The sequence below is a fragment of the Opisthocomus hoazin genome, chromosome 9, assembly GCF_030867145.1.
Source record: "Opisthocomus hoazin isolate bOpiHoa1 chromosome 9, bOpiHoa1.hap1, whole genome shotgun sequence".
In the NCBI taxonomy this organism is placed as follows: Eukaryota; Metazoa; Chordata; class Aves; order Opisthocomiformes; family Opisthocomidae; genus Opisthocomus; species Opisthocomus hoazin.
The window spans coordinates 30,558,418-30,568,730 of record NC_134422.1 but is presented as its reverse complement, the minus strand read 5'-3'; positions in this window follow the sequence as shown (position 1 = coordinate 30,568,730).

Here is a 10,313-nt window from a genome sequence, read left to right as displayed (position 1 = left end):
TAAAGAGAGTAGAAAAGGAATGTTGCTGTGAGATATACTGGTCCGGGTGGTTTACCAACAGCCACAATTACCATCTCCCCTCCCTCACCAAGGACATTCATGGTAGCTGCTGCCACAGATGCTTTTGCCCCTTTCCTCATGGCAGAAGCTAACTGGATACTGGTATGTTTGGACCTTTTTATGGTCCCCATAACCTCTTGGAGTTGTTTCTCTTTGCTCTGCCCTTCCTGTGGCTCTGTTTGGATTTTAGTAAGGTATGGGCACTCCAAGCAGCGATCTGGTGCCATGTCACGCTTGGCACTGTACGTACAGACTGTAATGAAGATACTGAGGAGCTTTTTATCTAAGGAGATGAGGCACAACAGATTTACAAAGGAAATCAGTGGAGAAAATTAATGTGAAGTGTTCCCAGCTGCGCTGAGCAGTTCCTAACTGAGGGAGGTGACAGACAAGAGCTCAAAGTCCAGGAGCTGGAGCCAGAAGACCTGACTTTCAAATCTGAGTCAGCTGTTTTCACTCATATTGAAATGATGGGGGATTAAAGCACCCATACTTGATGGATGTGCCCTCCCCTTGATGGAGGCAAGGGGATTGTACTAGGGGCTCCAGGAAGTTATCTGTGTGCTCCTGAACTCACATAGGCTCAGTTGTGCTATTACTGCTGTCTGTAGCAGAAAGAGGATGGCACTGAAAATGAGATCCTCTTCACACCCTCGGCCAGCATGACCCAGTTAGCTTGCAGCAGACATCAATCAGGATGTTTGCCTCTGCCTGTGACTGAGCAGCAAGACTGCTCTAGTGCACTGGCTTGGCTCTTGCTTTGCCCCCCATTTTTCTCCCTGTTAAGTGTCACTCTCTCCTTGTGATGTTTACTGTCTAGGTAGCAAGGTATGTGCACTGTGGAAGAGGTGCCATCTTTGTTTTAAATGTCGCAATCATACCTTGTCCACCATGACCCTGACCTCTTGGTATTGGTCTTAAGGGCTATGGAAATAGAAATTAATACATAAATTCTCCCACCTTAACAATAAAGGGATGGTGGGCTGGTTGTGACCCGATAATGCATATTCCCACCCTCCTAGGAGTCTTCAACCCTAGGTTGTCACTCCATGATGGAACACATATTACCATCTGCTGAATGTAACCTCACCAGCTTTCTTCCCTGTGGGAAAGTGCCTCTGTCTCTTTGTTCTTTCTTAATTGTGTATTTTGGTTCACATACAACCCATCTTATATCCTCACCTCGGCCAGTGGGAGGGCAGTAATTTTGAAAGGGCATTAATAGTCTATTGTTTCATACCTGCTTCAGATAGATCAATGAAAGTTCCAGCTTTTCCAAAGATACTGCTGGACAGGAAGCAAATGTTATGTAAAGGTGAAGTGCTACATAGACAGCTCTGCTGACTTAGGCAGACAGATAAGAAGAACAAGCTTCCTGGAAAGGGAATCTAAAAAGACCAGTCACAGGGAGGAAGAGACAGGAACAACAGATTGGAGGAGAAAGCAGGAAATTAAGGACAGCTGTACTGGTGTCAGTCCTACTTTCCTAAAATCCAAGGGAGATGTGTCAGCATCTACAAATAAGAGCGAGATCAAGATGTGAGAACTTACCCCCTCATTGCCTACAACTTCCATTGAATATGCTGGTATTATCTACTTTCTCAGTCACTTTATTCAGCTGAGCAAACTAGCCTGGTAAAATGTGTCATTTGTCTTCCCTAGGAACAAGTCCACAACATCTGAGTGTTTTTGATCTAGGACATAATTCTCCTCTGGTGTTACTAGCAAAATCAGTGGTATCACCTTGTGAGTCATCTTGCACAGCAGCAGTTTTTGGAGGCGTTCTGCTTTCAAATGCTCCATATATTTTAATGTCTTTTTCCAAAGTCCTCAGGCCCTAGGAGGCCAATTTATAACACATCTCTTTTTAAATACATGTGCCAGAAACCCACACATTCAGCATGTCCAGCATGTCAAGCACAGGAGCTTGACATTAACGTCTTAAACCTGTGGCTGAAATCCTAAAAAAACCACCAGAATTTTCAAGAGGGATGAAATCTAAAGAGCTTCAACCCCACACCAAGAAATTATGTATCTGGTCCCTTTGAAAATCCAGAAAATTACAAGAGACAGTGCTTATAACACAGGACTCATTTTCTGGCCTGTGTGAAGTGTTTTACTGCATTTTACACTGGTTTCTCTTTGAAGTGATATCCATCCATCAGAGGACCCAACCAAGGTCCAGGAATTTTCAGCACCTCTTACTGTTGACATGTTCTCTTGGCTGCAGTTTCACCTTCTATAACATAAAAGCTGGTGAGGAAGGATAAAAATGTAAGGGAAAAGAGGAAGTTATGGTGACCAGGTTTCTGAAGCAGATTGAGATCTCTTCAATGGGACAGAAAAACCAGCAATTATTACTGGGCACCATATTCATACTGGACTAGAATGTGTACAAATAGGCTTGGCAGAGTTTCCCCAGGAAAAGGAGTCCCTGAATTTGTTCCTGTATTTAAACAAGGATGTAAGTATAATTATTATAGGACTGCACAGTCCTGGTATAATGACAGGGAAACTGCTGCTTTGTTCTATTACTCTGTTGTATAACCAACCCTCTGCCCCATAAATCATTGCCCAAGTACATTGTTCTGTTGGAGAAATTCTGTTACTGCCCCAAAAACATAAAAAAAAAATCTATACTACCTGGCTTTTGGAGACCAAACAATGGCTGTGCCTGGAAAATTACTTCCCTAGCAACTTGTTGTACTAACAAAGCACGTTCCTTCTGTGCAGACAGATCCCAGGAGGCAAAAGCATTCAGCATTCCATAACTTGGGATCACAGTTGCAGGAATGGGCCTCGGGTTTTTTATTTTGTTTTGCTTGTAGTGTTTTTTTTCATGACTGGCAGTCTCCTAAGCAACAAAATGGGTAGGAGGAAAAATAGCAACTAGTCTAATGACAAAACTAGGGGAAATCCCAGTCTGAGTCATTGTAGGAAAGGGAATTAGCAGTCCCCTCGAGCCTTGTGACACTTATTCAACAGAAAAAGTTGTTCAAGATTATCATCCTGTCATGTGATGAAGACATGGGGTATGTTCTTAATGGGTCTTCCTAATTGCCTTGCCTTCTGCTTGCTTTTAAAAAAGCAGTGTTTTAACAATTGAAGAGTAAGTTCTCTTTTCAGCAGGAGCTAAATTCACACAGAAACCAGATTTTGTTCCCAGATTGGCTTTAAATGGGAAAAAAGCTTGGCGTTTCTACAGGCTTGCTCTTGCTTTTCAAGCCACAAATGGGAACAGAATCTGACTCTTTAGTCACTTCCATAATGGCAGCTCCTGCATAGCTTATAGCTTCTTCATTTCTCTACACAGGCCTCATCTGAGATCTCTTCTGTCTGAAGGATGTGGCTTTTTAGGGCTGATACTTGCTTTATCTCTAAGCATTTATGCTGATGCTCTAAGCATATTCCTACAAAACAGAAAGTTGTTGATGTGTGTTTCTAGAGAGTGCAATGGTCAGTTCCGAGTTAACACTTCCACAGGAAGCTGCAGTGCAAAAATAGGGTGTTTTGGTTTGTCCAACTTCCCAAAGGATCAAGGAACTCTCAGAACAACCTTTGGCTGAACTCAGATACGTCCAGAAATACACACCGATTTATGTATGTGCCACCCTTGTTTTAAACACCCTGCAGGTTCTTTCCGATTTTTGAGGGCTTTCAGCTTGTACACTACTTTAAATAACATGCAGTGTAAGTTATATGCTGATATTGTCTCTTATCGTGTATGACTACGTTACATGACTTCTCAGCCTTTTAGCTTCTTATCATCCTCTTATGGTTTGGATCAGGCCTTTTCATGTTGCTAATGCAATTGAGTCAGCTATGTGTAATAATCCTCATCAACAGAAAACAATAATACAACCAAGCAGCAGGATTAATGCAGTTTTGTTTCCTCTGAAATTGTGTCCCCGCCCACACACAGTCTGACACAGAAGTGTAACCCACTGCTCCTCAATTTCCATCATAAATGTGCCAAAAAACACCCTCAGTTTCCTCTGCTCTCCTCTTGGAGAGGCCCTCCGTGCTCTTTTCAAAGAAGACCTAGTTACTGACCTCATTGCACACCCCTTTCCCTCTTAAAGGCACTAACGTGGGGTCTGTACTCCATGCAGCCACCTTTTTTTACAGCTCTTATAGGAATTACTTACTTTTATAGCCTCTCTCACATGGCTGGTTTGGCTGAAGGCAGCCAGCTTGTTCACGAGGTATTAAGGAGAGGCTGAGAGATAGACAGTATGATCTCTCAGGCATTACTTCTTCAGGAAGAGAGGGTAAAACCACAAGTGATTAGAGCCCAAGTCTTTATGTCTATGGACCTGGGTTTTTAGAGGTGTCTTTATTGCACAGAGCTAGTGATTTTGTTGAGGAGGTATTGTGTATATTCCCACATATTTTCTAATCATTACATTTTACCATCATCCACAGAGGACAATAGAAATGTTTTAGTATAATGGTTAATTTGTCTAGTTGGCTGTGAGAGATTGGGAACTCTCAACCAAGGCAACAATTCCCTTCTTTTTTAAGCAGCTTGGAAGTTTCCAGGGACCTTGTCTGACTCCCAATTCCCCTCCCTTACTGTCACCTCTCTTCTAAATTGGCACAAGTTGCCAAAAGTACTTGCTGCCCAAGCAGTGGATGGCATGGCTTCCTGCAGGGCTGTCAACATAGTTCTTTTAATCAGTCAGGGATTTGTTGCTGGATGAAATAAATTTCCCCCAGACATCTTTCAAGTGAATGGTCTCCACAGAATTCCCGACCCAAGTTGCCGTGGGAAACAGGGTAAAAACATTTTAGAAATCAAGCTCTGGTCTCAAGCATGTTAGGATTTACAGGGTCAGATCCAGCATTGCTAAAACCAGGAGAAGTTTAACTACGGACTCAGTGAGTGCCCATTGCCACTTCGCTACCATGGTGACAGAAACCTTAGAAATTTCTGAGACATTGCTAGTGTGCTGGACTAATTTCAAGCTTCAGTTTGGAATAGTCTGTACAGCAAATTTAACACTGACATTTAAATTATAGTCAACTATCTTTTCTCCTAAAATGTGTTAAATAATACATATATTTACAACTTAGAGGTACATTGTGGTTTTGCAAATTGTCCTTTTCATCTAGAAAAAATGACTGCTCAACAGAGTATGATTTGTCTTTAAGCAGCTTCTGCTTCCACTCTCATGTTTGGAAAATGCTGCTGTTCTTCAGCAAAGAGCCCTTCAAGACACTCTGGCTTTCTGTGAGGTCAGAATTCCTCACCCGCTCACTGCAGTCTGCTCCTGACACTTCGTTGTATTAATGTTCCTGGTGGATTTCTCTGAAGTGTCTGTGTGTTTTGAAGCTGAGAAAGAGATGGAGTCTGTAATTTCATGAGTACTATAGCACCAAGTCAACATTTGGGTTTAGTCCTCCAAGTAAAACCTGCTGTACTTCATATAGAATTCTAAGGTGTCTCTCAAAAAATTGTGACCTTTAAGCAGGGTCTATTTCACTAGAATATCTGTTAAACATACTATCACATGCTTTTCATGTTTTTTCTGTAGAAAAGCAAAATGAGAAATTTGCACTACATTACTAAAAATACTGTGTACGAGAAATGTGATAGGCAAAAGATATTGATTAGCTCTAGGATGCTATATGTTTTTAAAGTAGACCTGTGCTTAAATACAATTTCTTTTCCTTTGAAGCGGTTTTTCATTTTAAAACTCTGTGGCTCAGTTTGAATGCTACAGGGTCACTGACTGAGACTCCAAAGATCCAGGCCCATTCTGTGTTCTGCAGTCCACCTTACTAGGTACCCTTATACAAGCTGGTTTTCTTTCTCCTCATTTCATGTGTGCTTTGTTGAGTAGTTTCGCTTGCCATGGAGAGTAAGATAGAACTCCAGAATAGTTCTGCAGTAGGTATCACTGTATTTGATTGTACAGGGAGGTGAAATAAACGGTGTCTATCCCTGTTTGCAGTATGGGAAAGTGCCATTTTATCCTATTCAGAAAATAAATAGCTTATTCTTTCCTGATAACTTTTGCATCAACATAGCCCCTCTGAGAGGACCATCACCTGGCAGAGAACTGAGGAGTAACACAGCTAGATCAGTGGGACGGACCAGACTGCCTAATTTGGGTGATCCTGATCATGGATTACATGTAGGGTTAGAACAAGATTTGTCTCAACAGCGGTCTTATACTAGAGAACTCAGCTGGAGTTCCTGATTTTCTCTGGAAGGTAGTCAAAGAGCTCAGTCTTCTGCTAATGTTATAAAGAAAGCATGTAATAGAGACAAGATCAGACAAACCCCACAAGTTACCACTGAAAAATTCTTCACGACCATCTTATCCATATAGTCTAAAGGAAGTGACAATTTCTGGAACTTAGTCTTTTTCAGTCCCTGGGACACTGTGGGTTACAAGATAGATAATTAATGGGTAAAGCCGGTGGCTGTCTCTGGATTCTTGAGAGTCCATGGGATCCACAGAGGTAACTAAGACAAGTAGGAGTTGCTAAACAAAACAAGTATGTATAAAAAAATACATTTAAATTTGAAATATATATTTTCTGTGCTGAACAGAATCATACACATTGGAATAGGTTGAAAGCTGAACGTAAAAGTACAACTCCGCAGCCTGAAGGGGGACATGGAAGACAAGAGCTTTTGACCTTAATGACTCAACCAGACAACCACCCCCAGAAATGTACCCCAGAGAGTAATCCTAGGAGATAGGTAGTTTTTCAATGGCCTTTTTTGTAATTTCTAACTTCTTTGATTCTGCACATTTCCATGTCCTTTAAATAGAACAGGGCTTCTATGAATGTCTTGATCTGTTCTCCTGGTGCAATGACAGTCCTATGTGCAGATGGAGCCAGGGGAGGTTGAGTGTGTTTGTTTGTTTTTTGTTTTTTTACAAAACATGTTCAAACTGCTTTTGGATTCACCACTTCTCCAACCCCATCATTCTGCTACCTCTTCCCATTTCTTTGTTGCTTACATTGCATGACTTTTCTCCCACTTGTAAGGTATATGCTTTATTTTATAATGTTTCTCATGCACTAAAAAATGTGCTAAGTCACGCAGTTACCAGAGCTGCAAGATCTAACCTTCCTCCAAGGAAGCCATCATGTAATAGCCATCATGTTAACTTTAAGTATAGATTATTATTATTGAGCTTGTATTACCTTGGCTGTTTGCCCAACATGTCCTTGATAACTCAGGGTCACAAAAAATGAGTAATATTCTGGTCCTACTCAATAAGACACAGGATCAGCATGATGAAAATGGCCTTAGCATTCAAGAATCCTTTAAATCTGGCACTCCAAATTAAATTAAAAAATGGTTTTAGACTGCTTTCCATAAATAATTGCTGTTAACCCTTATTCCACTTCTTGCCCCTTCCCAAGACTATTATTGATTCCCAGTTGCTCGGATACTGAGAATATACTTGGATTATGTTTGGAGAATTTAAGGCATTAACAAGTTTACAAAATTAATGGGATTCTGTACATAGCAGACAAAAGACAGCTGGATAGATTTCTCCATGCACAAGTAGCTTGATACCTGCCTCTGAGATCGGAGCAATGCCAAGTAATGCATTTTTGCTGTGCGCTCTTGTGCAATTATTTCCCCAACAGAATTACATTCTCCCAATGTGGGATGGTTTGTCACCCCTGAGCATGACCCTTTTATAATATTTCCTAGTCAACTCTTTGACACAGAGCTGGCTTTTCCAGATTTCTATCTCTAGCTAATGATCCTTTCAAGTATTTTCAAAATTACACCATAATTGGTTCAGGTCAATGTCACAGGTAACTGGTGAAGCAAACAACAGCAAATTCAGAAACAGTACCAATACCACAGGCGTTTAACCACAAGGGACATTGCTTATCCCAAGGAAGATTCATTTTTTGAGTAGAAGCTAAAACATTAGCCCTGCAAAACCAAATTTAAAAAAACCCTTCATTGGTTTCTGACTAGGTAGCTTGGGAAAAAAAAAGTCACAACAGTCAAAGCTAAAGAATATGCAGAAACAGTGACTGAAGTGAGAAGACTGAATCTGGAGTAAAGGGGCCTTTCTTGTAGATTCATGTGTATCTGTTTTGTGTTTAGAAACTAGGAACACAAACATTAAACTTACTTTTTGTGTGTTAGACGATGGCAGTGGATGGGGGATCCTTGCTGCAATCAGTTGATTGGCCTGGCCTGACACTAGCAGTAAATGACATAAAAGTCCGTACTGCAGTCTCAGGATGGAAACTTCTGTTACGTGACTTTGGCAAATAGGCTTTTACATGTAATTATCACAGAGTGTGCTGGCTACTCATATGTTCCTTGCTGCCTGGTTATGCTTGTGCTCAGTATCTCCCTCATTAGTTTTTGTCCTTTTTCCACCCTGTGCCTCACTAATCAGAGCTAAGTAGCATTCGTCGGTAATCCTTTTCCTCCTTAGCTCTCTCCCTTTATGGGTGTTTGAGAATAGGAAAAGTTTGTATTTTCAAAACAAGGGCTGTCTCTTTCAGACACTCATGCAGAAGAAGCTAAAGCTAGGAAAAATGGCATTATTAGTCCGTCTGTGACCTACCCATTTCCTCTCTCCCGCTGCTAAAGCCAGTGTTACTTACGTCTTTGTCAGTACAATAAATTTCCATCATTTTCACAAACGCTTTCCCTCTAGGGATTTTCCATTGCAGTTGGCACTATGCAATCCTAACCACCTCTCCCTAAATTATATGGCCTTCATTTGAGGCATTCCCACACAACAGAGCACAGCTCTGATGAGAGGCACCTTGGGTCAGCATACTGAGGTCAATTAAAAGTTGTGAGCATGACACTGCATTTGCTCTTTCTGATTTTCACTGGCTGCCTTGTGAACAGCACACTCATATTGTTTGCCAGCTTGCAGGAAAGAAGCTGGTTTTATGAATGCCTACCAGGCACCTGAACAGACACCATGAGATTTGGCAGACAGGAGCAAGTGATGACCGGTTGTCATCAAATTATTCCTATTGATTTTATACCAACAAGGACCATCCAAATTCATTGAAAAGAGGATGCAGGAAATATAAAATGCATTTTAGGCAATATTTTCATTAAGAGTACTGAAGTTTGTTAATTCTAATGCTCAATCATAACCTCTGTTTATTTTTTCTTATTATTGGTCCCCTCTCAGCTTAGTGGTAATGAAAACAAAACAGCCTTGGCCAGCCATTTATGTGGAAGGAAATTGTGAGCACAGCATGTCGCATCAAAGCAATGGGTTCTGCTGTGTTTTTGTGTAGGGTGTAACTGGACATCCCATCTAGTCAAGAAAACCCAGCTCCGGATGAAACCAAAAGAAGACATAGGGAATGAGACAAAGCTGATCAGGACCGTGAATACCTGCAGGTTGTAGAGTGAGGGAACCCAAGACCAGATCAGGATACTTTGATTTTCATCCAGAGCCTGACCCTTCTGTCTGAAGTAGGTCCCAGGCTACTGTGGAAAAAGGGCAGTTTTGGCTAAATGGCTAGGTCTTCAGCTGTCGTATATCAATACATTTCCACCTGCGATACTGTCTGGAACACACTGAGAACATCTTTCTGTGTTTCTGAGCAGGTTTCTTCCACTTAAGACTGCTTCAAATTTTCATGCATTGTTTAAGATGTTCAGGTCTGAGAATTTTTCATTTGGGATGCAATCTGCACAAAAGATTAATGTTTGAGTGGATTTCTGGAGCATAAGCAGTTTATCAGGAAGTAACAACTTGCATTGCAAGTGCTTCCCCAGAAAGGTCAACTGACAGAGATGTTTTCCACACTCCCCTCAAAACTGTAGGTTTTCACTCTTCCATCATGTGATGCTCTAAGAAATGAGGCTACACACGTTCATTTAATATTATAGTTCCCTCGTGATATCTTCATTTCCCTTAATGAGGGCAGTGTTGCTAACTTGTTAGGAGCCTGAGGACTGTATCAAATTAACACAGCATGGAGGAGAAATTAACAGAGAGGAGCTCCTTGCATGAAATGGAATGAGATCACTGATGACCCTTTCTTCAGTCTTTCTTTTTGTATTGCTGACAAAATATTAACAAGGATAATGTGATTCTGTGATAATATAGAACACTGTTACTCAGAACTGGGATACCGTATGTGCCATTCAATAACCTAAATGCCCAAAAGTAATTAATCCTTAATAATACTAATTATATATTAAAGCAAGAATGATTTGAGTGTTTAACTGTGAGAAAGAAAGGGAAGGGGCATGGGTCTTGGTAAAATTGTTGGGG